At 43.0% G+C, this 27399-nt stretch overlaps 1 long non-coding RNA gene across 6 annotated transcripts in view; it reads left to right on the top strand.

The window, feature by feature from the left end:
- The window catches only part of LOC100937966 (uncharacterized), a 123119-nt gene that overhangs the window by 15646 nt on the left and 80074 nt on the right, over positions 1 to 27399 (top strand). The gene's annotated exons all lie outside the window — the stretch shown is intronic.

The raw sequence follows: 27399 nt of genomic DNA on the forward strand, positions 1-27399 counted from the left end.
CTATAAAGACATACCTGAGGCTGGGTAATTTATTTTTATTTTTTGTTTTATTTTATTTTATTTATTTATTTATTTTGAGACGGAGTCTCGCTCTGTCACCCAGGCTGGAGTGCAGTGGCGCGATCTCGGCTCACTGAAAGCTCCGCCTCCCGGGTTCACGCCATTCTCCTGCCTCAGCCTCCGGAGTAGCTGGAACTACAGGCGCCCGCCACCATGCCCGGCTAATTTTTTGTATTTTTAGTAGAGACGGGCTTTCACCGTGTTAGCCAGGATGGTCTAAATCTCCTGATCTCGTGATCCGCCTGCCTTAGTCTCCCCAATTGCTGGGATTACAGGCGTGAGTCACTGCACCTGGCCAAGGCTGGGTAATTTATAAAGAAAAGGTGCTCACAGTTCTGCAGGCTGTACAAGCATGGCATCAACATCTGCTTGGCTTCTGGTGAGGGCCTCAGGAAGCTTACAGTCATGGTGAAAGGCAGAGCGGAAGGAGGCATGTCACACGGCAGTAGTTGGAGCAAGAAAGAGATGAGGGAGGTACCACACACTTTTAAACAAACAAATCTCATGAAAACTCACTCACTATTGCAAGGACAGCACCAAGACATTCATGAGGGATTTGCCCTCATGAGTGAGGTAGGTCAGAAGCAGGTAGTAGCCCTTTAGCAGTATGCAAGCAGGCAGAGGCATGGGTTACAAAGTGCCTCAGTTTCCCAAGGTAGCAGTCTCTTTCCACTCAACCGTATCACTTTCTGTTTAGATGCTTGGTGTATTAGGCTTTGCAAGTTGTAGCCCTGTGGCTGATCTCATGGGTTGGACTTGACTGCCTGTGACTTCTCCAGGCTCAGGATATGAGCTGTCCATGGCTCTACCATTCTGGGGTCTGCAGGGCAGTGGCCCCCTTTTCACAGCTGCACTAGGCAGTGCCCCACTGGGGACTCTGTGTTGGGCCTCCAACCCCATATTTCTCCTCCACACTGCCCTAGTAGAGTTTCTATACTGGGGGCTCTGCCCCTGTGGCAGGCTTCTGCCTGGGCACTCAGGCTTTCTAATACATTTTCTGAAATCTAGGGGGAAGCTTCCAAGCCTCCTTAACTCTTGTATTCCATGTGCCCACAGACTTAACACCATGTGGAAGCTGCCAAGGCTTATGGTGGCTTGCACTCTCCAAAATGGCTTGTTACTTCTTATTGGTCGTTTCAGGTTTTGGATTTCTTCATGGTTCACTCTTGGTAGGTTGTATGTGTCTAGGTATTTATCTATTCTAGGTTTTCCAATTTATTAGCATATAGTTGCTCATAGTAGCCTCTAGTGATCCTTTGAATTTTTGCCCTATCATTTGTAATGTCTCATTTTTTGTTTCTTATTTTATTTATTTGGGTCTTCTCTCTTTTTTCTTAATCTGGCTCAAGGTTTGTCCATTTTGTTTTATCTTTTTAAAAAAAAACAACCTTTTGTTCATTGACATTTTGTATTGTTTTCTTCATTTCAATTTCATTTGTTTCTGATGTGATCTTTATTATTGCTTGCTTGCTTGCTTGCTTGCTTCCTTTCTTTCTTCCTTCCTTCCTTCCTTCTTTCTTTCTTTTCTTTTTTTTTTTTTGAGACAGGGTGTCTCTCTGTCACCCAGGCTGGAGTGCAGTGGCACGATCTCAGCTCACTACAACCTCCGTCTCCCAGGCTCAAGTGATCCTCCTGCCTCAGCCTCCTGACTAGCTGGGACTACAGGCATGTGCCACCATGCCCAGCTAATTTTGCATTTGTTTGTAGGGACAAGGTTTCGCCATGTTGCCCAGGTTGGTCTCAAACTCCTGAGCTCAGGTGATCCGCCCACCTCAGCCTCCCACAGTTCTGAGATTACACGCGTGAGCCACTACACCTGGCCTGTTATTTCTTTTTTCTACTAATTTTAGATTTGGTTTGCTCTTGACTTTCTTGTTCTTTAAGATGCATCATTAGGTTATTTGATGTTTTTCTTCTTTTTTGATGTAGGCACTTATTAATTGTAAGCTTTCCTCTTAGTACTGCTTTTGCTGTATTCCATATGTTTTGACATTCTGTGTTTCCATTATCATCTGTTTCAAGAAATTTTTTAATTTCCTTCTTAATTTCTTTTTTGACATACTGTTCATTTGGGAACATATTATTTAATTTTCATGTATTTGTAGTTTCCAAAATTCCTCTTGCCATTGATTTCTAGTTTTATTCCATTGTGATCAGAGAATATACTTGATATTATTTGGATTTTTTTGAATGTTTTAAGACTTGTTTTGTGGCCTAATGTATCATCTTTGCTTGAGAAAGATTCATGTGCTGAGGAGAAGATTGTACATTCTAAAGTCATTGGATGAAGTGTTCTGTAAATATCAATTAGGTCAATTTAGTCTGTAGTGCAGATTAAGTCCAGTGTTTCTTTGTTGATTTTCTGTCTGGGTGATCTGTTCAATGCTGAAAGAGGAGAGTTGAAGTCTCCAGCTATTATTGTATTGGGGTCTATCACTTCCTTTAGCTCTAGTAATATTTGCTTTATATATCTAGGTACTTCAGTGTTGAGTGCATATATATTTATGGTTGTTATATCCCCTTGCTGAATTGAATTATATATAATTATATAATGAGCATCTTTGTCTCTTTTTGTAATTTTCATCTTGAAATCTATTTTGTTGGATGTAAGTATTGCTATTCTTGCTCTTTTTTGGTTTCTGTTGGCATAGAATATCTTTTTCCATCCCTTTATTTTCAGCCTGTGTGTGTCTTTATAGGTGAAGTGTATTTCTTGCAGACAACGATCCTTGGGTCTTGTTTTTAAATCTATTCAGCCATTCTATGTCTTTGATTGAAGAGTTTAAGTTTCTTTCTATTTCTATTAATCTTCTATTTAGTCCATTTACCTTCAATGTTATTATTGATAAGTAAGGACTTCTGCCTTTTTGTTATTTGTTTTCTGGTTATTTTGTGGTCTTTTCTTCTTTCTTTCCTTCCTTCATGTCTTCCTTTTAGTGAAGGTTATTTTCCTTTGTGTTATGTTTTAATTTCTTGCCTTTTATTTTTTTGTGTATCCATTGTATGACTTTTGGTTTAAGGTTACCACCATGAGGCTTTCAAATAAAATATTGAAACCTATTATTTTATTCTTATGTTTGCAATATGCGCTTCTTTGTGCCCATCTTTCTTGGGAAGGCTTTCCAGGTATTTGAAGAGCCTTGAATGTTGTGATCTAAGTTTTTGGTCACTGCAGCCATATCTGCATTGGGAGTCACCCCAAGCCAAGTAATACTGTGATTCTTGCAGACTCTTAGAGGTACTGCTTTGGTGTTCTTGAATAAGATCCAGAAGAATTCTCTAGATTACCAGGCAGAGACTCTTGTTTCCTTCCCTTACTTTCTCCTAAACAAATAGAGTCTCTCTCTCTCTGTGCTGAGTCCATGGAGCTGGTGGAGAAATAACACAAGCATTCTGGTGGCCTCCACCACTAGGACTGTGCTGAGTCAGATATGAAGCCAGCATAGCACTGGGTCTCACCCAAACCACTACCTGGCTACTGCCTATGTTCACTCAATTTCCTAAGGCACTACAGTCAGCATACAGTGAAGCCAGCTAGGTGTATGTCCTTCCCTTCATAGCAGGGAGTTCCCCTGATCCCGAGCAGGTCAAGAAATGCCATCCAGGAGCCAGAGCCTGGAGTCAGAAACCTTAGAAATCTATGCGATGCTCCATTCTATTGTGGCTGAACTGGCACCCAAGCAACAAGACAAAATTCATCCCATTCTTCACTCCCCTTTCCACAGGCAGAGGACTCTCTCCCCGTGGCCACCACCACCACAGACCCACAGGTGATATTGCCAGGCTACCGACATTGTTCAGTTAAGGCCCAAGGGCTCGTCTGTCAGCTTGTGCTGCATGCTGCCAGGCTTGGGACTTACCCTTCAGGTCAGTGAGCTCCCCTTTGGTTCAGGGCAGGTCCAGAAATGCCATCAAAGCCAAGGCCAGGAATCTGGGACCTCAAGAGCCTATCTGGTGCTCTGCCCTGCTGTGGCAGAGCTGGTACCTAAGCTGCAAGGCAAAGTCCCCTTTACTTTTCCCTCTGCTTTTCTCAAACAGAAGGAGTCTCTCCTCATGGCCACTACAGCAGGGAAGTGCTGGGTCACACCTGATGTCAGCACATCTCAAGAGTCTCACCCAAGGCCCCCAGTGTGTACTAGGCTACTGTTGCTGATTATTCAGGGCCCAAGGACTCTTTAGTCAGCAGGTGATGAATCCTTCCTGGACTGAGTGCATCCATTCAAGGCAGAAAGTTCCCTTCTGGACCAGGGTGTGTCTAGAAATGTTCAGGAGCTAGGGCCTGGAATGGGTGCCACAGTACTCTGCCCAGTGTCCTTTCCTGTGGCTGAGCTGGTATCCAAGTTTCAAGACAAAGTCCCCTGTACTCTTTTCTCTCCTTTCCTCAAGCAGAAAGGATTCTTTCAGAGCTGAGAGCTACACTGCCTGGGGTTGGAGGAGGGGTGGCACAAGCACACCTGGCTGGTGTCTCACTGGGTCACATGTCCCCTGAGTCCTCCAGGTCTAGATTGCCTTTTAAGTTTCTTTTGGACCCCCAAGCACTTTAGCCCACAGTGGCAAGGCTTGGCTGAAATTCATGTTCTGACTGATGGGATGGGTAATTCCCTTCTAGCTAGGGCTGGTCTAAATGCTCCCTCCATGAGCATTGGTTGAGTTCTTTTTTTTTTTTTTTTTTTGGCAATAAACAATAATGATTTATTTTGTTCAAGCACATACTTTGTGCCAATAGTATAATAAGAGTTTTTATGAATTATCTTCTTTCATCTTCATGTTATCATATACATTTTTTTATTTTATTATTATTATACTTTAAGTTTTAGGGTACATGTGCACAGTGTGCAGGTTAGTTACATATGTATACGTGTGCCATGCTGGTGTGCTGCACCCATTAACTCGTCATTTAGCATTAGGTATATCTCCTAAAGCTATCCCTCCCCCCTTCCCCCACCCCACAACAGTCCCCAGAGTGTGATGTTCCCCTTCCTGTGTCCATGTGTTCTCATTGTTCAATTCCCACCTATGAGTGAGAATATGCGGTGTTTGGTTTTTTGTTCTTGCGATAGTTTACTGAGAATGATGATTTCCAATTTCATCCATGTTCCTACAAAGGACATGAACTCATCCTTTTTTATGGCTGCATAGTATTCCATGGTGTATATGTGCCACATTCTCTTAATCCAGTCTATCATTGTTGGACATTTGGGTTGGTTCCAAGTCTTTGCTATTGTGAATAATGCCACAATAAACATACGTGTGCATGTGTCTTTATAGCAGCATGATTTATAGTCCTTTGGGTATATACCCAGTAATGGGATGGCTGGGTCAAATGGTATTTCTAGTTCTAGAATCCTGAGGAATCGCCACACTGACTTCCACAATGGTTGAACTAGTTTACAGTCCCACCAACAGTGTAAAAGTGTTCCTGTTTCTCCACATCCTCTCCAGCACCTGTTGTTTCCTGACTTTTTAATGATCGCCATTCTAACTGGTGTGAGATGGTATCTCATTGTGGTTTTGATTTGCATTTCTCTGATGGCCAGTGATGATGAGCATTTTTTCATGTGTTTTTTGGCTGCATAAATGTCTTCTTTTGAGAAGTGTCTGTTCATGTCCTTTGTCCACTTTTTGATGGGGTTGTTTGTGTTTTTCTTGTAAATTTGTTGGAGTTCATTGTAGATTCTGGATATTAGCCCTTTGTCAGATGAGTAGGTTGAGAAAATGTTCTCCCATTTTGTAGGTTGCCTGTTCACTCTGATGGTAGTTTCTTTTGCTGTGCAGAAGCTCTTTAGGTTAATTAGATCCCATTTGTCAATTTTGGCTTTTGTTGCCATTGCTTTTGGTGTTTTAGACATGAAGTCCTTGCCCATGCCTATGTCCTGAATGGTATTGCCTAGGTTTTCTTCTAGGGTTTTTATGGTTTTAGGTCTAACATGTAAGTCTTTAATCCATCTTGAATTGATTTTTGTATAAGGTGTAAGGAAGGGATCCAGTTTCAGCTTTCTACATATGGCTAGCCAGTTTTCCCAGCACCATTTATTAAATAGGGAATCCTTTCCCCATTTCTTGTTTTTCTCAGGTTTGTCAAAGATCAGGTAGTTGTAGATATACGGCGTTATTTCTGAGGGCTCTGTTCTGTTCCATTGATCTATATCTCTGTTTTGGTACCAGTACTATGCTGTTTTGTTTACTGTAGCCTTGTAGTATAGTTTGAAGTCAGGTAGTGTGATGCCTCCAGCTTTGTTCTTTTGGCTTAGGATTGACTTGGCGATGCGGGCTCTTTTTTGGTTCCATATGAACTTTAAAGTAGTTTTTTCCAATTCTGTGAAGAAAGTCATTGGTAGCTTGATGGGGATGGCATTGAATCTATAAATTACCTTGGGCAGTATGGCCATTTTCACGATATTGATTCTTCCTACCCATGAGCATGGAATGTTCTTCCATTTGTTTGTATCCTCTTTTATTTCCTTGAGCAGTGGTTTGTAGTTCTCCTTGAAGAGGTCCTTCACGTCCCTTGTAAGTTGGATTCCTAGATATTTTATTCTCTTTGAAGCAATTGTGAATGGGAGTTCACTCATGATTTGGCTCTCTGTTTGGGCTTTCTGCTCTGACAGTGTAGCACTGGGTTCCAGTGAAAAGTCCCACAATCACTATGCTCTCCCTCCCCCAAGCACACAGATTCTCCAGGCTTCACAGCTGCTGCCAGGGAGTGGAGGAGGGGTGGCATCAGCAATTCAAGACCGTCTTTCTTTCCCTCTTCAATACCTCTTTCAGTGATATGATGTTAAAACCAGGTAATGTGATCACTCACCTGATTTTTGGTTCTTATGAAGGTGCTTTCTCGTGTAGATAGTTGTCAAATTTGGTGTTCCCACAGGGAGGACAATTGGTGGAGGCTTCTATTTAGCTACCTTGCTCTGCCTCCTACCCAATATCATATTTTAAACACCTTCATCAGACTATAGCTTACAAATCATAGCATCACACATTTTAAGGATATTTAGATTATTTTTACCAAATGTATAGAGTTGTACAACCATCACCATAATTGGGTTTTTATATGTTTTCATCATCCCCAAGAATCCCATTATGCTTGAATGTAGTTAATCCCTGCACACACACCCAGCCCTATGCAATCAGAGATATATTTTCTGTCTATGCATTTGCCAGTTCTGGAGATTTTATATAAATTGAATCAATTAATATTTGGTATTTTGTGTCTGGCATCTTTTACTTATTATAATGTGTTCAAGGTTCCTCCATAATGTAGCATGGGTCAGAATTCCATTCCAACTAATAGCTTAAAAATATTCTATTGCATAGATACACCACATTTTGTTTGTTTATTTATTTATTTATTTATTTTTGAGATGGAGTATTGCTCTATCGCCCAGGCTGGAGTGCAGTGGTACAATCTCAGCGTACTGCAACCTCTGCCTCCCAGGTACAAGCGATTCTCCTGCCTCATTCTCCCGAGTAGCTGGGACCACAGGTGTGTACTATCACACAGGGCTAATTTTTTTGTGGTTTTTTAGTAGTGACGGGGTTTCACCATGTTGGCCAGGCTGGTCTTGAACTCCTGACCTTGTGATCCACCCGCCTCAGCCTCCCAAAGTGTTGAGATTACAGGCGTGAGCCACCGTGCCTGGTCCATTTTGTTTATTTATTCACCTATTGATGAACACTCCAGTTATTTCCACCTTTTGGCTATTATGAATAATGATTCTACATACATTTGTGTACACATTTTTATGTAGAGATTCATCTTGGGTAGGAAAGGAATTACTGGGCCATATGGTAACTCCCTGTTTTTCCATTTGAAGAACTGCTAAACTGTTTTCATGATTCTGACAGTGATGAGGGGTATAGACTTAGTCAAATTTTTTTTTTCTGATTATACTGAGGTAATGCGTTCTGAGAAAAAATACCAGCATTGAAGTGCCCTTCTTGTCACTTCATATCTGGTAGTACATGATATCCATCTCACCTCACTGGTGATATTAACCTTAATCACTTGGTTAAGGCAGTATTTGCCAAGTTTCTCTAGTGTACAGCAACTGTTTTCCATTTGCCTACTTTTATTCTATAGAAGTGAGTTACTAAGTCTGTCCTGTCATCAGGTGATGGGAGGTGGAATTAAGCTTCACCTCATAGAGGGAGGGGATCTATGTGTACTATTTGGAATTATTTGATAAAGACAGTTTGTCTCCTCACACCTATTTCTTTATTAATTTACACGTTTACTTCTGTAAGTATACATATATGTATATTTATTATATAGATTGGGTTATTTACTGAATGGATTCATTCCAAAAGAAAATCTGGCATTATGATTTCTGTGATGCAGTATAAGTATTTTGACTTAAGAGTCAGGAACCCACAAAAGAGTGCCCTATCACTATCATAACATTTCAACACTATCATATCATCTAATTGTAGTATATTAGACAGGGTTTGTAGATGATACATTTAACCAGACAAATATGACACATTATAATTTCAGATTATTGATTTGCGTACTTGGAAATCCCTTCAGAAAGAAATAAAGACAGATAAGATTGAGGTTATTGAAGTGATCATGAAAAATTATTGTTATCATTCAGTAAACCTACTCACAAAATTCCTTTCAGTGAAGCCAAAGTATGGGATGTAGGGGAAAATGTGTGCTTCATTTGAAAGCACAATGTTCTATAGCACAGCCTTCATGTTATCAGAGTCTCCAGAACGGATCAAGCAAATAAAGTGTGGAAAGGGTGGTGCAGTAAATTCAGATGTCAGATCTAACAAAAATGGTTCATTCCTATTAATATTTCAGCCTGATAAAGTCTCTTACAATTGATGGTTGTAACACATAATTTAATGCCCTGAACCTCGCTCTACATCTCTAGTTACTATCCTCTTTATATATATTCTCTTCCTTGTAACCAAAGTTCTACAAAAATTATCAATTCTCAACTCATATCCCTCTACATCTTCCCCCAACTCAGTTGTCACTCCACTCTAATGGTACTTTGTTCCCCTACCCCTCTACTGAAATGAACCTTGTCAAAGTCAACAACCACATCTTTGATGCTTTATATAGATCAAGGGTACTGAAATGAAAGTTCAAATGGAGACAACATTTTTGTTTTCCAAGGCAGAATTCATCTGCTTGTGTACAGACAAGGATTATATTGCAATGCTGTCATTATCTAAAAGTTAAAGTTGTAAGATAGCTTCCATTCTGGAGAAGTCTAAAACTTAACCAAAGGGATGGTGTACAGTTTGTCCTTAATGCCTGTTACCTGTATGACTGTATGTATGTATGTATGTATGGATGCATGATGTGTGAAATATGTGCTGGTAATTCATGGATTTCCATCTTGGATCAGTAGGAAAGCAAGATTTACTTGGTTATGGTGTGATGTGCAGCTGAGAGTCACACAGTCTGCACAAGGACATATAGGATACCAGTCTCTACTTTTCCACTTAGTAGCAGGATGACCCTCAGCCAGGTTACTTAACCTCCCCATACATTGTTTCTTCAGCTACAAAACAGTGTAGCAATCATATTCCCTACCCCCCAGAAAATACATGAGATGAAAAAGTACCAGCATTCAGGAAAGGTGAGTCCCATGGCTCTCTGATCTGAGGTCAGGAGTCCTGCCCTTCTATGGGGCTTCTAACTATTCATGTGGCTTTGCAACTTGCCCCTTTTCATCAAAAATAGCTTCTGTATAAGTTTTAATTTGCATTTCATTAGTGAATGTTTTCAAATATTTCTTGGGCATGTGTATTGCTTTTTACATGAATTATCTGTATATATCTGTATTATTTATCTATTCTTACATAACAAATTTCCCCACAATTTCACTGCTTATAACAAATATACATTAATTCACACCATTTATTTGGGTTAGGAATAATGGCATGGATAAGATTCTAGCTCAGGGCCCCTCACAAGGCTGCAGTCAAGGTCTAGGTAGGGGCTGCAGGCATCTCAAGTCTCAACTGAGGGATGATTCAATTCCAAGCTCATTCATATGGCTGTTGGCAGGCCTCAGAGCCCGATTGCTTCTTAGCCAGGGACATAGATTACTTGCCATGTGGGTAGCCCATGACATGGCAGCTGGCTCTCCTTAGTGCAAGAATAAGAATGTACCCAACAAGCAAGACACAGCCTGTTAGTCATTTAATGTCAAAAATGACATCCATCTCCTCTCACATATTCTGTCTACTAGTAGCAAGTCACTAACTCCAGCCCAAAGATGGGACAGATTGCACAAGGAAGTGACTATCTGGAGGTGACAATCACTGGGGAAGTCTTAGAGGCTATCTACCAATGTCATCATTAGAGCCTCTCTCCATATTGGTTACTAAGAATGCTTCATATATTGTGAGCATCAGCCCCATATAATTTGCAAGTGTTTGCTATAGCCTACACAGACAACTTTAATGATTTCTTTTGTCATATACAATGTTTTAAAATTTTCAATATTATAATTTAAAATATAGCTTATTATATAAATAAATTAAGGAGTACCCTTAGCAGCTTTACATGTGAGTGCTCAGAGAGATTAGAGAACTCAGATTCCTGGTGGCTTCAGGGCTCAACAGGAAAAGCTTTAGTGAAATTCCAGAATCTGTTACTGAGCAGGCATTAACAAAGCAGTTTCTCTGATTTATTGAACCTCTCCTAATTTCCTATAGCCTGATCTAAAGTATATTTAATAATAGATTACTTGGATAAATGATAAGATTAAAGGAGATGCAGCTTATGGTACTTCTTACTTGTATTAGTTTTGTCAACATTGATTTCCTACCTTCATGTTATCTGTTCCAGAGGAAAAACCTGTTTTCCTGACTGAGTCCCTTTGTGCTTCCCACCTTAAAAGCCAGTCAATTCATATGGTCCCCATTCCCAGGATTCTTGACCCCAGGCTGCGTATTTCATTTCAATCGTCATCACTAAGAAGGTTTGTTGAGTGAGTACCCATGGGAGATTGTAAAATGACCAGTCCCTAAGCCCTCATAGCCTATCATCTACATAAGAGGTCACTGGGTATATGCAGTGCTTCTCAACCTTCTTTAATCATCTTCTTGATGGAGGCCCTTTTGGACATGTTTTTTCTTATATACCCTTTCTGCCCAGAACATGAAATTTTAATACCACAGATGAAGTCTAACTATTTATATACTATGGTCTTTGTAATACCACAAACCATTGTAATATCTACCATCCCTCTACCCTCAAGAACCAATTTTTAACCTTTCACTTGCGTCCGTGTGAAGAAACCACCAAACAGGCTTTGTGTGAGCAATAATGCTTTTCATTTCACCTGGGTGCAGGCGGGCTGAGTCCGAAAAGAGAGTCAGTGAAGGGAGATAGGGTTGGGGCCGTTTTATAGGATTTAGGTAGGTAAAGGAAAATTACAGTCAAAGGGGGTTGTTCTCTGGCGGGCAGGGGCAGGGGTCACAAGGTGCTCAATGGGGGAGCTTTTGAGCCAGGATGAGCCAGGAGAAGGCATTTCACAAGGTAATGTCATCAGTTAAGGCAGGAACAGGCCATTTTCACTTCTTTTGTGATTCTTCAGTTACTTCAGGCCATCTGGATGTATACGTCCAGGTCACAGGGTATATGATGGCTTAGTTTGGACTCAGGCCTGGCATTCCTGTCTTCCTATATTAATAAGAAAAATAAAACAAAATAGTGGTAAAGTGTTGGGGCGGTGAAAATTTTGGGGGGTGGTATGGAGAGATAATGGGCGATGTTTCTAAGGCCTGCTTTGAGCGGGATTAGGGGCAGCGTGGGAACCTAGAGTGGGAGAGATTAAACTGAAGGAAGATTTTGTGGTAAGGGGTGATATTGTGGGGTTGTTAGAAGAAACATTTGTTGTATAGAATTATTGGTGATGGCCTGGATACGGTTTTGTATGAATTGAAAAACTAAACGGAATAAGAGAAGGAGAAAAACAAGTATTAAAGGACTAAGAATTGGGAAGACCCAGGACATCCAATTAGAGAGTGCCTAAGGAGGTTCAGCATAGCCCTGCCAGCAAAGATTATTTATTTACTTTAAGAGTTAAGAGTGGCAGTTTGGGGATAGCACCAGGAGATATCAGCTGTGATGGCTTGGAGAAACAGTGTAAACCGGCAGTGTAAAGAGCAGGGCATTTATGAGTAGTTGAGAATGGTGAATAGGATTATGACTAGACAGAAAATAGTAGGGATGACAAGTTTTTTGGGGCACAGTCCAAGTTGGTCTGGTGTCTGGAATGAGACTGGGGCCTAGTAAAAAGGAGCATCCATACAGGAGCTCAAATGGGCTGTACCCTGTAGCATTCTGAGGACAGGCCCGAATTCTGAGAAGGGAAAGTGGTAAAAGTATTGTCCAGTCCTTTTTAAGTTGGTGGCTGAGCTTGGTGAGGTGTGTTTTTAAAAGACCACTCGTCTGTTCTACCTTTCCTGAAGATTGAGAATGGTAAGGGATATAAAGGTTTCACTGAATACCAAGAGCCTGAAAAACTGCTTGGGTGATTTGACTAATAAAGGCCAGTCCGTTATCGGACTGTATAGAGGTGGGAAGGCCAAACCGAGGAATTATGTCTGATAGAAGGGAAGAAATGACCACAGTGGCCTTCTCAGACCCTGTGGGAAAGGCCTGTACCCATCCAGTGAAAGTGTCTACCTAGACCAAGAGGTATTTTAGTTTCCTGACTTGAGGCATGTGAGTAAAGTCAATTTGCCAGTCCTGGGCAGGGGCAAATCCCCGAGCTTGATGTGTAGGGAAGGGAGGGGGCCTGAGAAATTCCTGAGGAGTAGTAGAATAGCAGATGAAACACTGAGAAGTGATTTCTTTGAGGATAGATTTTCACGATGGAAAGGAAATGAGAGGTTCTAAGAGGCGGGCTAGCAGCTTGTAACCTACAAGGAAGAGGTTATGAAATGACGACAGAATAGAATCGGCCTGTGAGGCTGGAAGGAGATATTTTCCTTGGTCTAAGAACCATTTGCCTTGTGTGGGAAGAGACTGATAGGTGGAAGTTTTAGTGGGGGAGTAGGTGGGAGTGGCCAGATGAGAAGGAAAAAAACTGCCATGAGGGATAGAAGTTGGAACGCTAGTTGCTTTCTTAGCTATCTTATCAGCATAAGTATTGTCCTGAGCAATGGATCTGATGCCTTTTGATGGCTGTTTTTTTAGCTACCTTATCAGCATAAGCGTTGTCCTGAGCGATGGGATCTGATGCCTTTTGATGGCCCTTGCAGTGAATGACTCTAGCTTCCTTTGGAAGTAAAGCCGCTTTGAGAAAAGCTTTTATTAAAGAGGCATTAATAATGGAGGACCCTTGCATAGTGAAGAAAGTTTTTTTCTCCATATAACAGCATGGTGGTGCAGGATATGGAAGGCATATTTAGAGTCAGTATAAATATTGATGCATAGTCCTTTTGCAAGAGCGAGGGCTCGAGTTAAGGCAATGAGTTTGACTTGCTGAGAGGTGGTGGTGGGGGGGCAGAAAGTATATGCGTCAGGTGTGAGGAAGAAAATAGATTTGGGAAGTTTTGAGAACTGTAGAGAGTGAGTTGAGCATAGTTTGTGATTTTGAGGGCCTCTAAAAGTATTAAGGCAGCGGCAGCTGCTGCACGCAGACATGAGGGCTAGGCTAAAACAGTAAGGTCAAGTTGTTTGGATAAAAAGGCTACAGGGCACGGTCCCGGTCTGTATGTAAGAATTCCGACTGCACAGCCCTGCACTTTGGCTGTGTGTAATGAAAAGGGTTGGGATGAGTCACGGAGAGCAAGTGTGGGGGCAGTTTCTAGGGCTGTTTTTAAGGAACGGAAAGGAGTGGTGAAAGGATTTAGGATCTGTGGGGTCAGCTAGGTTTGCTTTTGTGAGTTTATATAATGGTTTAGTCAGGGTGGTAAAACTAGGTATCCAAAGGCAGAAGTACCTAACCATGCCTAGGAAGGAAAGGAGTTGTTGTTTTGTAGAAGGGATTGGGGTTTGGGAGATTAGCCAGACACGATCAGCAGGGAGAGCATGTGTGTTTTCCTGAGAATTATGCCAAGATAGGTAACAGATGAGGAAGAAATTTGGGCTTGACTGAAGTAATGGGGGCCATCTGTGAAGCCTTGTGGCAGTACACCCAGGTAAGTTGCTGAGGCTGAAGGGTGTCAGGGTCAGTCCAAGTGAAAGCGAAGAGTGGCTGGGATGAAGGGTGCAAAGGAATAATAAAGAAAGCATGTTTGAGATCCAGAACAGAATAATGGGTTGTGGAGGGAGGTATTGAGGATAGGAGAGTATATGGGTTTGGCACCACGGGGTGGATAGGCAAAACAATTTGGCTGATAAGGTGCAGATACTGAACTAACCTGTGAGGCTTGTCTGGTTTTAGGACAGGTAAAATGGGGGAATTGTAAGGAGAGTTTATAGGCTTTAAAAGGCCATGCTGTAACAGGCAAATGATAACAGGCTTTAATCCTTTTAAAGTGTGCTGTGGGATGGGATATTGGCATTGAGCGGGATAAGGGTGATTAGATTTTAATGGGATGATAAGGGGTGCATCATCCATCGCCAAGAAGGGAGTAGAGGTGACCTATACTTGTGGATTAAGGTGGGGAGATACAAGGAGGATGTGAAGGAGGCTTTGAACTGGGGGAAAAGGTGGTAATGAGGTGTGGCTGTAGCCTAGGAATAGTCAGGGAAGCAGATAATTTAGTTAAAATGTTTTGACCTAATAAGGGAGCTGGGCAGGTGGGGATAAATAAAAAGGAGTGCTTAAAAGAGTATTATCTAAGTTGGCACCAGAGTTGGGGAGTTTTAAGAGGTTTCGAAGCCTGGCCATCAATACCCACAACAGTTATGGAGGCAGAGGAAACAGGCCCTTGAAAAGAAGGTAATGTGGAGTGGGTAGCCCCCGTATTGATTAAGAAGGGTACGGACTTACCCTCCACTGTGAGAGTTACCTAAAGCGTCTGTGATGGTCCTGTAGGCTTCCGAGGTGATTGGGCAGCGTCAGTCTTTAGCCACTAAGTCAAGAAGATCTGGGAAGGAGTCAGTCAGAGAGCCTTGGGCCAGAGTTCCAGGGGCTCTGGGAGTGGCTGCTGGGTGAGTTGGACAGTCTGATTTCCAGTGGGGTCCTGTACAGATGGGACACGGCTTAGGAGGAATCCTAGGCTGTGGGCATTCCTTGGCCCAGTGGCCAGATTTCTGGCACTTGAAGCAAGTTCCTGGGGGTGGTGGTCCTGGAGGAATGCCTGGCTGCTGCGGTTTAGACGTTTGGAAGTTCTTGTGTGCTGGAGATGTGGCTGGGGTTTCTCCCACAGTGGAGGCAAGGAATTGCAACTCAGAAATATGTTGCTACTTGGCTGCCTCTACTGTATTATTGTATACCTTGAAGGCAAGGTTAATTAAGTCCTGTTGTGGGGTTTGAGGTCTGGAATTTAATTTTTGGAGTTTTATTTAATGTTGGGAGCAGATTGGGTAATAAAATGTATATTGAGAATAAGACGGCCTTTTGACCTTTTAGGGTCTAGGGCTCTAAAGCATCTCAGGGTTGCTGCCAGACGAGCCATGAACTGGGCTGGGTTTTTATATTTGATGAAAAGAGCCTAAATGCTAACTGATTTGGGAGAGGTTGGATAAAGAAAAAGGAGCATTAACCTTGACTGTGCCTTTAGCTCCAGCCACCTTTTTAAGAGGAAATTGTTGGGCAGGTAGGGGAGGGCTAGCGCAGAATGAAACTGTAAGCCAGACCAGGTGTGAGGAGGGGAGATGATAAAAGGATTATAGGGTCAGGGAGCAGAGGCTGAAGAAGAATTGGGACCTGGCTTGGCCTGGCGAGGAGCAGTCTGGGGAAGAGAGGGGTCAGATGGGTCCGTAGAAAAGGAAGATTGGGGAGGGAGGAGCCAAGATGGCCGAATAGGAACAGCTCCGGTCTACAGCTCCCAGCGTGAGCGACGCAGAAGACGGGTGATTTCTGCATTTCCATCTGAGGTACCGGGTTCATCTCACTAGGGAATGCCAGACAGTGGGCGCAGGTCAGTGGGTGAGTGCACCGTGCGCCAGCCGAAGCAGGGGCGAGGCATTGCCTCACTCGGGAAGCGCAAGGGGTCAGGGAGTTCCCTTTCCAGGGGTGACAGACGGCACCTGGAAAATCGGGCCACTCCCACCCGAATACTGTGCTTTTCCGACGGGCTTAGGAAACGGTGCCCCAGGAGAGTATAGCCCGCACCTGGTTCAGAGGGTCCTACGCCCACGGAGTCTCGCTGATTGCTAGCACAGCAGTCTGAGATCAAACAGCAAGTCGGCAGCGAGGCTGGGGGAGGGGCGCCCGCCATTGCCCAGGCTCGCTTAGGTAAACAAAGCAGCCAGGAAGCTTGAACTGGGTGGAGCCCACCACAGCTCAAGGAGGCCTGCCTGCCTCTGTAGGCTCCACCTCTGGGGGCAGGGCACAGACAAACAAAAAGACAGCAGTAACCTCTGCAGACTTAAATGTCCCTGTCTGACAGCTTTGAGGAGAGCAGTGGTTCTCCCAGCACGCAGCTGGAGATCTGAGAACGGGCAGACTGCCTCCTCAAGTGGGTCCCTGACCCCTGACCCCCGAGCAGCCTAACTGGGAGGCACCACCCAGCAGGGGCAGACTGACACCTCACACGGCCGGCCAGGTACTCCAACAGACCTGCAGCTGAGGGTCCTGTCTCTTACAAGGAAAACTAACAGAAAGGACATCCACACCAGAAACCCATCTGTACATCACCATCATCAAAGACCAAAAGTAGATAAAACCACAAAGATGGGGAAAAAACAGAGCAGAAAAACTGGAAACTCTGAAAAGCAGAGTACCTCTCCTCCTCCAAAGGAACGCAGTTCCTCACCAGCAACGGAACAAAGCTGGATGGAGAATGACATTGACGAGCTGAGAGAAGAAGGCTTCAGACGATCAAATTACTCCGAGCTACGGGAGGATATTCAAATCAAAGGCAAAGAAGTTGAAAACTTTGAAAAAAATTTAGAAGAATGTATAACTAGAATAACCAATACAGAGAAGTGCTTAAAGGAGCTGATGGAGCTGAAAACCAAGGCTCGAGAACTACATGAAGAATGCAGAAGCCTCAGGAGCCGATGCGATCAAATGGAAGAAAGGGTATCAGCCCTGGAAGATGAAATGAATGAAATGAAGCGAGAAGGGAAGTTTAGAGAAAAAAGAATAAAAAGAAACGAGCAAAGCCTCCAAGAAATGTGGGACTATGTGAAAAGACCAAATCTACATCTGATTGGTATACCTGAAAGTGACGGGGAGAATGGAAACAAGTTGGAAAACACTCTGCAGGATATTATCCAGGAGAACTTCCCCAATCTAGCAAGGCAGGCCAACATTCAGATTCAGGAAATACAGAGAACGCCACAAAGATACTCCTCGAGAAGAGCAACTCCAAGACACATAATTGTCAGATTCACCAAAGTTGAAATGAAGGAAAAAATGTTAAGGGCAGCCAGAGAGAAAGGTCGGGTTACCATCAAAGGGAAGCCCATCAGACTAACAGCGGATCTCTCGGCAGAAACCCTACAAGCCAGAAGAGAGTGGGGGCCAATATTCAACATTCTTAAAGAAAAGAATTTTCAACCCAGAATTTCATATCCAGCCAAACTAAGCTTCATAAGTGAAGGAGAAATAAAATACTTTACAGACAAGCAAATGCTGAGAGATTTTGTCGCTACCAGGCCTGCCCTAAAAGAGCTCCTGAAGGAAGCACTGAACATGGAAAGGCACAACCGGTACCAGCCACTGCAAAATCATACCGAAATGTAAAGACCATCGAGACTAGGAAGAGACTGCATCAACTAACGAGCAAAATAACCAGCTAACATCATAATGACAGGATCAAATTCACACATAACAATATTAACTTTAAATGTAAATGGACTAAATGCTCCAATTAAAAGACACAGACTGGAAAATTGGATAAAGACTCAAGACCCATCAGTGTGCTGTATTCAGGAAACCCATCTCACGTGCAGAGACACACATAGGCTCAAAATAAAAGGATGGAGGAAGATCTACCAAGCAAATGGAAAACAAAAAAAGGCAGGGGTTGCAATCCTAGTCTCTGATAAAACAGAGTTTAAACCAACAAAGATCAAAAGAGACAAAGAAGGCCATTACATAATGGTAAAGGGATTAATTCAACAAGAAGAGCTAACTATCCTAAATATATATGCACCCAATACAGGAGCACCCAGATTCATAAAGCAAGTCCTGAGTGGCCTACAAAGAGACTTAGACTCCCACACATTAATAATGGGAGACTTTAACACCCCACTGTCAACATTAGACAGATCAACGAGACAGAAAGTCAACAAGGCTACACAGGAATTGAACTCAGCTCTGCACCAAGCAGACCTAATAGACATCTACAGAACTCTCCACCCCAAATCAACAGAATATACATTTTTTTCAGCACCACACCACACCTATTCCAAAATTGACCACATACTTGGAAGTAAAGCTCTCCTCAATAAATGTAAAAGAACAGAAATTATAACAAACTATCTCTCAGATCACAGTGCAATCAAGCTAGAACTCAGGATTAAGAATCTCACTCAAAACCGCTCAACTACGTGGAAACTGAACAACCTGCTCTTGAATGACTACTGGGTACATAACAAAATGAAGGCAGAAATAAAGATGTTCTTTGAAACCAACAAAAACAAAGACACAACATACCAGAATCTCTGGGATGCATTCAAAGCAGTGTGTAGAGGGAAATTTATAGCACTAAATGCCCACAAGAGAAAGCAGGAAAGATCCAAAATTGACACCCTAACATCACAATTAAGAGAACTAGAAAAGCAAGAGCAAACACATTCAAAAGCTAGCAGAAGGCAAGAAATAACTAATATCAGAGGAGAACTGAAGGAAATAGAGACACAAAAAACCCTTCAAAAAATCAATGAATCCAGGAGCTGGTTTTTTGAAAGGATCAACAAAATTGATAGACTGCTAGCAAGATTAATAAAGAAAAAAAGAAGAATCAAATAGATGCAATAAAAAATGATAAAGGGGATATCACCACCGATCCCACAGAAATACAAACTACCATCAGAGAATATTACAAACACCTCTACGCAAATAAACTAGAAAATCTAGAAGAAATGGATAAATTCCTCAACACATACACCCTCCCAAGACTAAACCAGGAAGAAGTTGAATCTCTGAATAGACCAATAACAGGACCTGAAATTGTGGCAATAATCAATAGCTTACCAACCAAAAAAAGTCCAGGACCAGATGGGTTCACAGCCGAATTCTACCAGAGGTACAAGGAGGAGCTGGTACCATTCCTTCTGAAACTATTCCAATCAGTAGAAAAAGAGGGAATCCTCCCTAACTCATTTTATGAGGCCAGCAGCATCCTGATACCAAAGCCTGGCAGAGGCACAACCAAAAAAGAGAATTTTAGACCAATATCCTTGATGAACATTGATGCAAAAATCCTCAATAAAATACTGGCAAACAGAATCCAGCAGCACATCAAAAAGCTTATCCACCATGATCAAGTGGGCTTCATCCCTGGGATGCAAGGCTGGTTCAATATACGCAAATCAATAAATGTAATCCAGCATATAAACAGAACCAAAGACAAAACCTACATGATTATCTCAATAGATGCAGAAAAGGCCTTTGACAAAATTCAATAACCCTTCATGCTAAAAACTCTCAATAAATTAGGTATTGATGGGACGTATCTCAAAATAATAAGAGCTATCTATGACAAACCCACAGCCAATATCATACTGAATGGCCAAAAACTGGAAGCATTCCCTTTGAAAACTGGCACAAGACAGGGATGCCCTCTCTCACCACTCCTATTCAACATAGTGTTGGAAGTTCTGGCCAGGGCAATCAGGCGGGAGAAAGAAATCAAGGGTATTTGATTAGGAAAAGAGGAAGTCAAATTGTCCCTGTTTGCAGATGACATGATAGTATATCTAGAAAACCCCATTGTCTCACCCCAAAATCTCCTTAAGCTGATAAGCAACTTCAGCAAAGTCTCAGGATACAAAATCAATGTACAAAAATCACAAGCATTCTTATACATCAATAACAGACAAACAGAGAGCCAAATCATGAGTGAACTCCCATTCACAATTGCTTCAAAGAGAATAAAATACCTAGGAATCCAACTTACAAGGGATGTGAAGGACCTCTTCAAGGAGAACTATAAACCACTGCTCAAGGAAATAAAAGAGGATACAAACAAATGGAAGAACATTCCATGCTCATGGGTAGGAAGAATCAATATCGTGAAAATGGCCTTCCTTCCCAAGGTAATTTACAGATTCAATGCCATCCCCATCAAGCTACCAATGACTTTCTTCACAGAATTGGAAAAAACTACTTTAAAGTTCATATGGAACCAAAAAAGAGCCCGCATCGCCAAGTCAATCCTAAGCCAAAAGAACAAAGCTGGAGGCATCACACTACCTGACTTCAAACTATACTACAAGGCTACAGTAACCAAAACAGCATGGTACTGGTACCAAAACAGAGATATAGATCAATGGAACAGAACAGAGCCGTCAGAAATAATGCCACATATCTACAACTATCTGATCTTTGACAAACCTGAGAAAAACAAGCAATGGGGAAAGGATTCCCTATTTAATAAATGGTGCTGGGAAAACTGGCTAGCCATATGTAGAAAGCTGAAACTGGATCCCTTCCTTACACCTTATACAAAAATCAATTCAAGATGGATTAAAGACTTACATGTTAGACCTAAAACCATAAAAACCCTAGAAGAAAACCTAGGCATTACCATTCAGGACATAGGCATGGGCAAGGACTTCATGTCTAAAACACCAAAAGCAATGGCAACAAAAGCCAAAATTGACAAATGGGATCTAATTAAACTAAAGAGCTTCTGCACAGCAAAGGAAACTACCATCAGAGTGAACAGACAACCTACAAAATGGGAGAAAATTTTCGCAACCTACTCATCTGACAAAGGGCTAATATCCAGAATCTACAATGAACTCCAACAAATTTACAAGAAAAAAACAAACAACCCCATCAAAAAGTGGGCCAAGGACATGAACAGACACTTCTCAAAAGAAGACATTTATGCAACCAAAAAACACATGAAAAAATGCTCACCATCACTGGCCATCAGAGAAATGCAAATCAAAACCACAATGAGATACCATCTCACACCAGTTAGAATGGCAATCATTAAAAAGTCAGGAAACAACAGGTGCTGGAGAGGATGTGGAGAAATAGGAACACTTTTACACTGTTGGTGGGACTGTAAACTAGTTCCACCCTTGTGGAAGTCAGTGTGGCGATTCCTCAGGGATCTAGAACTAGAAATTCCATTCGACCCAGCCATCCCATTACTGGGTATATACCCAAAAGACTATAAATCATGCTGCTATAAAGACACATGCACACATGTTTATTGCGGCATTATTCACAATAGCAAAGACTTGGAACCAACCCAAATGTCCAACAATGATAGACTGGATTAAGAGAATGTGGCACATATACACCATGGAATATTATGCAGCCATAAAAAAGAATGAGTTCAGGTCCTTTATAGGGACATGGATGAAATTGGAAATCATCATTCTCAGTAAACTATCACAAGAACAAAAAACCAAACACCGCATATTCTCACTCATAGGTGGGAATTGAGCAATGAGAACACATGGACACAGGAAGGGGAACATCACACTTCAGGGACTGTTGTGGGGTGGGGGGAGTGGGGAGGGATAGCATTGGGAGATATGCCTAATGCTAGATGACGAGATAGTGGGTGCAGCGCACCAGCATGGCACATGTATACATATGTAACTTACTTGCACATTGCGCACATGTACTATAAAACCTAAAGTATTATAATAATAATAATAATAATAAAACTAAAAAAAAAATAAAGTGGCATGATTAAGTGGTAAAAAAAAAAAAAAGAAAAGGAAGATTGGAAAGACTCAGCAATGCTTGGGGTTGGGACTGGGGATAGGCAGGAGGGAAAGAAGCAAGATTTGGGACAAGTTGCATTTGGAACAGAGACTAGGGAGGGTCCGATGTGTAAAAGAATGCCTGGACGTCAGGCACCTCAGACCATTTGCCTATTTTACAACAAGAATTATTTAGATCTTCTAGGATAGAAGAATCGAAAGTGCTGTTTTCTGGCTATTTGGAACCACTGTTGAGTTTGTACTGGGGTCAAGTGGCATTGCAGAAGAAAATAAGGCATTTAGGTTTTAGGTCAGGTGTGAGTTGTAGAGGTTTTAAGTTCTTGAGAACGCAGGCTAAGGGAGAAGGAGGAGGAATGGAGGGTGGAAGGTTGCCTATAGTGAAGGAGGCAAATCCAGAGAAAAGAGAGGGTAGAGACACAGAGAGAAGAGGTGGGGGGTGCTTGCTCCCCAGGAAAGTGGAGAGAAAAGAGAGAGTAGAGACATGGAGAGAAGAGGTGGGGGGTGCTTGCCCCCCAGGAAAGTGGAGAAGGGGTGGGGACACGGAGAGAAGGGGTGGGGGGTGCTTGCCCCCAGGAAAGTGAAGAAGGGGTAGGTAGAGACACAGAGAGAAGGGGTGGGGGGTGCTTGACCCCCAGGAAAGTGGAGAAGGGGTGGGAGGTGCTTGCCCCCCAGGAAAGTGCAAAAGGGGTGGGAGGTGCTTGCTCCCCAGGAAAGTGGAAAAGGGGTGGGTAGAGACATGGAGAGAAGGGGTGGGGGGTGCTTGCCCCCCAAGAAAGTGGAGATGGGGTGGGAGGTGCTTGCCCCCCAGGAAAGTGGAAAAGGGGTGGGAAGTGCTTGCCCCCAGGAAAGTGGAAAAGGGGTGAGAGGTGCTTGTCCCCCAGGAAAGTGGAAAAGAGGTGGGTAGAGACATGGAGAGAAGGGGTGGATGAGCAGCCCTGGGCTGCAATGTGGGTGAGCAGCCAAAGCAGGCATCCCCACAATTGACTTGCCACCGAGGCAATGTGGGTGAATGACCAAGGCAGACATCCCCATGGTGATCAGACACCAATGAAATGTAGGTGAATAATCAGGCAGGCATCCCCGCGTGATTAAACACCAAGGGAAGACCATCTTCCAGAGTCCGTGACCGGTGCCAGAGTTTTGGGTCCACAGATAAAATGTGTCTCCTTTGTCTCTACCAGAAAAGGAAAGGAACTGAAATTAAGAGAAGGGAGAGATTGAAGTGTGGCGCCAAGATTGAAAGGAGAAAGAGGTTGAAGGATAGTGAGAGAGGTTGGAGAAGAGAGTAAAAAGAGGCCGCTTACCTGATTTAAAATTGGTGAGATGTTCCTTGGGCTGGTTGGTCTGAGGACCAGAGGTCGTAGGTGGATCTTTCTCACAGAGCAAAGAGCAGGAGGACAGGGGATTGATCTCCCAAGGGAGGTCCCCCGATCCGAGTCACGGCACCAAATTTCACGCGCGTCCGTGCGAAGAGACCACCAAACAGGCTTTGTTGAGCAATAAAGCTTTTTATTTCACCTGGGTGCAGAGGGGCTGAGTCTGAAAAGAGAGTCAGTGAAGGGAGATAGGGGTGGGGCCATTTTATAGGATTTAGGTAGGTAAAGGAAAATTACAGTCAAAGGGGGTTGTTCTCTGGCGGGCAGGGGCAGGGGTCACAAGGTGCTCAGTGGGGGAGCTTTTGAGCCAGGATGAGCCAGGAGAAGGCATTTCACAAGGTAATGTCATCAGTTAAGGCAGGAACAGGCCATTTTCACTTCTTTTGTGATTCTTCACTTACTTCAGGCCATCTGGAGGTATACGTGCAGGTCACAGGGGATATGATGGCTTAGCTTGGGCTCAGAGGCCTGACAACCCATTATTGGTAATATCACCCCTCTTAGGAATGCATAAAATACCATCATAAAGACAAAAGCTTGAACCCCATTCCTGCCCCTCACTTCATGTATGTTAGTGGAATCTTTTTTCAGCCTTTGTCAGCCTGCCCTTGGTCATCTGTAAAAGGGGACTCACAGTGCCTTCCTTAGGAAACTGTTCTGTGGGGTAAGTTAGAAATTTGTATAGAGTAGATGGCACCTAGTAGGACTTCAATAGGTGGTCATCCTGGCCCAACTTTCTCCTCCCTCCCAAAGAAGTGATGACAGTTACCTAAACCAAACAATATGACTGACATAGAGACCACCAGAAAATGGAGCAGGAAGTAGAATGTACTCACAATTACATTATGAATGAAGCTTTGGAGCCATTTCTCTGTTGCAGGAGGACTTTGCTGAGGGATACGGGGAGAGGGAAGAATATTGCCAAACCATTTCTTTAATTTTGCATTATTTTCTGTTCCCTTATTTCATCTTCGAGATTGATATTGGAATAGCCATTTCCTATTGAGCCCAAAATGAAGAGAGTGCAAATAAAGAGAAGGCAGGGATCACAAGCCCTTGACAGACACATTGCCATCTACAGGACACTGCACCCAGATTTCATCTGCACAATCAGCTTCTTCAAAGAGAGAGAGGCTGTTGAGTTAGTACCCATGAGGACACAATACTAGAAATGTGTAAAACTATAAGTTTTTAAGTCCTAGAAAGTCATCATCTGTAAATGAGACTTTTGGGTATGCTTTGGGGAGGTTAAGCGGTAGAATCCCATTTCTGCTTCTTATTAGATGAGTCTGAAAAAATTGATTTTCCATCAGTGAGTTTGATTTTGTCATCTGTAAATTGAGAATAATTATGCTTTCCTCAGAGTCATCGTGAGAAAATTATGCAAAAATGTAATTGTTTGTACATGTTTATATATGTGTCATAAAAAAGTGCCCTTTTGCACTTTTTTTCTCTTAAAATAGTGTTTCTGAGATATCTGTATATAAGACAACTTTGAGGCTATTTTGATATTTTTAGCCATGCTGCTGTGACCATTCTTACACAAGAGCCTGAGACTCTCTGCAGTTCAGAGCTAAGCACATAGTAGCTGATGGGGAACTCACTTGATTTTCTCAAAAATGTTGCCAAGTATCTCCACAAAGAAGTTGCACACATTTTTCCTCTCCTGGAAAAGTAATGGAGTTTTCATGGCCCCACATTGTCCATATAAAGAGGGTTCAGTATAAACACAAAATCACCAATTCAGCTTTATTTTTAAACTTTAGAATTATTCCAAAATATTATATGAGTTATAAAGTGGGATCATTATATTTGTATTTAGAAATGTACATGTGAAATATGCTGCCATGGTTAGAATGTTTGCCCCCTCCAAAATGCATGTTGAAATTTGATTGATTGCCATTGTGACTTTATTAGGAGATGGTGTTACCAGTGTGAGGTTCTTGGTTCTCAGTGTAACAGGAATTAACATGAGGCCAGGCAAACTTTTCCCAGGCAATGTTTATTAAGACTTATGCCCAGAAACACTGGGCATAAGGGAGATGGCACTTATGACCTGGACATAAAGACAGGAAAAAGAGTCCTCCAGCTGGCTCCCTAAGGGGAGCTTCTCAGCGTTTTTTATTGGGTAGGGTACAGAGATTGACATCAGGAACCTCTGCCTCCTGGAGTGATTTCTTCCTTCCTGTTATGGTGTCTGTGCATGCTTGGTCCTGGTTGAAGTCTTGGTCCATGCTCAGTGGGTTCAAGATAGTGGTGTTGCTCACTACTGCTGGCCCAGGAAGGTCATATAGTAGCCATTCTGGGGTCTCCTGCGCATGTGGATGTTAGGGTCAACTGCCTTGGGGAAGATTTATGGTTGGAGTGTTGCATATCTTAACTTCTTTAAGGTCCTGTTATCAGCAGGTATGGTACCTTGAGTAAGATTTATAGTGCAAGGTCTGGATGGTCTAGTAGGGGTCCCTGCTGGCCACAAGGCCCCGCATCAGCTTGCAGTAGAGGTCCTTGGTGGAACCCAGGGGACCTCAGGCTGTGGATGTGCTGATGTGGGTGCCCTTGGCTAGGCTGAAGTTGGCAGGTGTGGGCTGAAGCTGCTGCCTGCTATTGCCAGTGCCCTTGCTGTACCCAGCAGTGCCTGGCCAGCCAGCCAGCAGCAGTAACACAAGGTCCTGAGGGCCACTCATGCACAGTGCATTACCAGTGCAGAGCTGTGCACAACACTGTCATCTTCCTGGCTCCAGGCTGCATCCCAATACTCCAGGGACAGGGTGTGTAGTGAGCTCACGACAACATGTGTGGTGGGAACCCAGCAAGTCTGGGAAACAAAAATGCATTTGTGAGGGTGAGGGCTATGAACCAAAAATAAAATTCAAATGCCCACCACACAACAATCTGAATGGACTTCCTGTTCTGCCAGGGAGGGCAATCTAAAATTTAACCTGAAGGACTGGTTCAGGTCATCACGGGAAGTGGTGGTTGGACGTGCCTCATTATACCCCTCCAGCATTAATATCAACACAAACCTTAAGTCTGATATGAAACATTTATAGTCTATTCTCTCTAAAGCCTGCTACTTGGAGGCTTCATCTGCATGATAAAACCTAGTGGCTCACACCTGTAATCCCAGCACTTTGGGAGGCTGAGGTGGGCGGATCATGAGGTCAGGACTTTGAGACCAGCCTGGCCAACATAGTGAAAACGCATCTCTACTAAAAATACAAAAATCTAGCCAGGCGTGGTGGTGGGCACCTGTAATCCCAGCTACTTGGGAGGCTGAGGCAGGAGAATCGCTTGAACCCGGGAGGTGGAGGTTGCAGTGAGCCGAGATTGCGCCATTGCACTCCAGCCTGGGCGACAGTGCGAGACTCGGTCCCAAAAAACAAACAAACAACAACAACAAAAAAACCTAGGTCTCTGCAACTCCTTATCATAACCCAGACATTCTTTTCTACAGATAAGAACTCTTTCAACCTATTGCCAATCAGAATATGTTTAACTCTACCTATGATCTGGAAGCCCACATCCCCACCCCCCACCCCCAACCCCCCCTTTGAGTTGCCCCACCCTTCCAGATTGAACCAATGTAAACCTTACATGTATTGATTGATGTGTTATGTCTCCCTAAAATGTACAAAAGTGAGCTGTACCCCGACCACTTTGGGCACATGTCATCACGACCTCCTGAGGCTGTGTCATGGGCACATCCTTAACTTTGGCAAAATAAACTTTCTAAATTGATTGAGACTTGTCTCAGATAATTTTTGGTTTAAAGAGGCAAGTCCCATCCCTACTGTGTCTCAGTGGGACTGTCAACGAAAAAAGTCAAACTCGGTACAATATTTGAAGAGATTTATTCTGAGCCAAATATGAGTGACCAACGGCTTATGATACAGCCGAGGGATATTCTGGGAAAATGTACCCAAGTGGTCAGGCTACAGCTTGTTTTTGTTTTGTTTTGTTTTTTGAGACAGACTCTTGCTCTGTTGCCCAGGCTGGAGTGCAGCAGCA

The sequence above is a fragment of the Pongo abelii genome, chromosome X, assembly GCF_028885655.2.
Source record: "Pongo abelii isolate AG06213 chromosome X, NHGRI_mPonAbe1-v2.0_pri, whole genome shotgun sequence".
NCBI lineage: Eukaryota > Metazoa > Chordata > Mammalia > Primates > Hominidae > Pongo > Pongo abelii.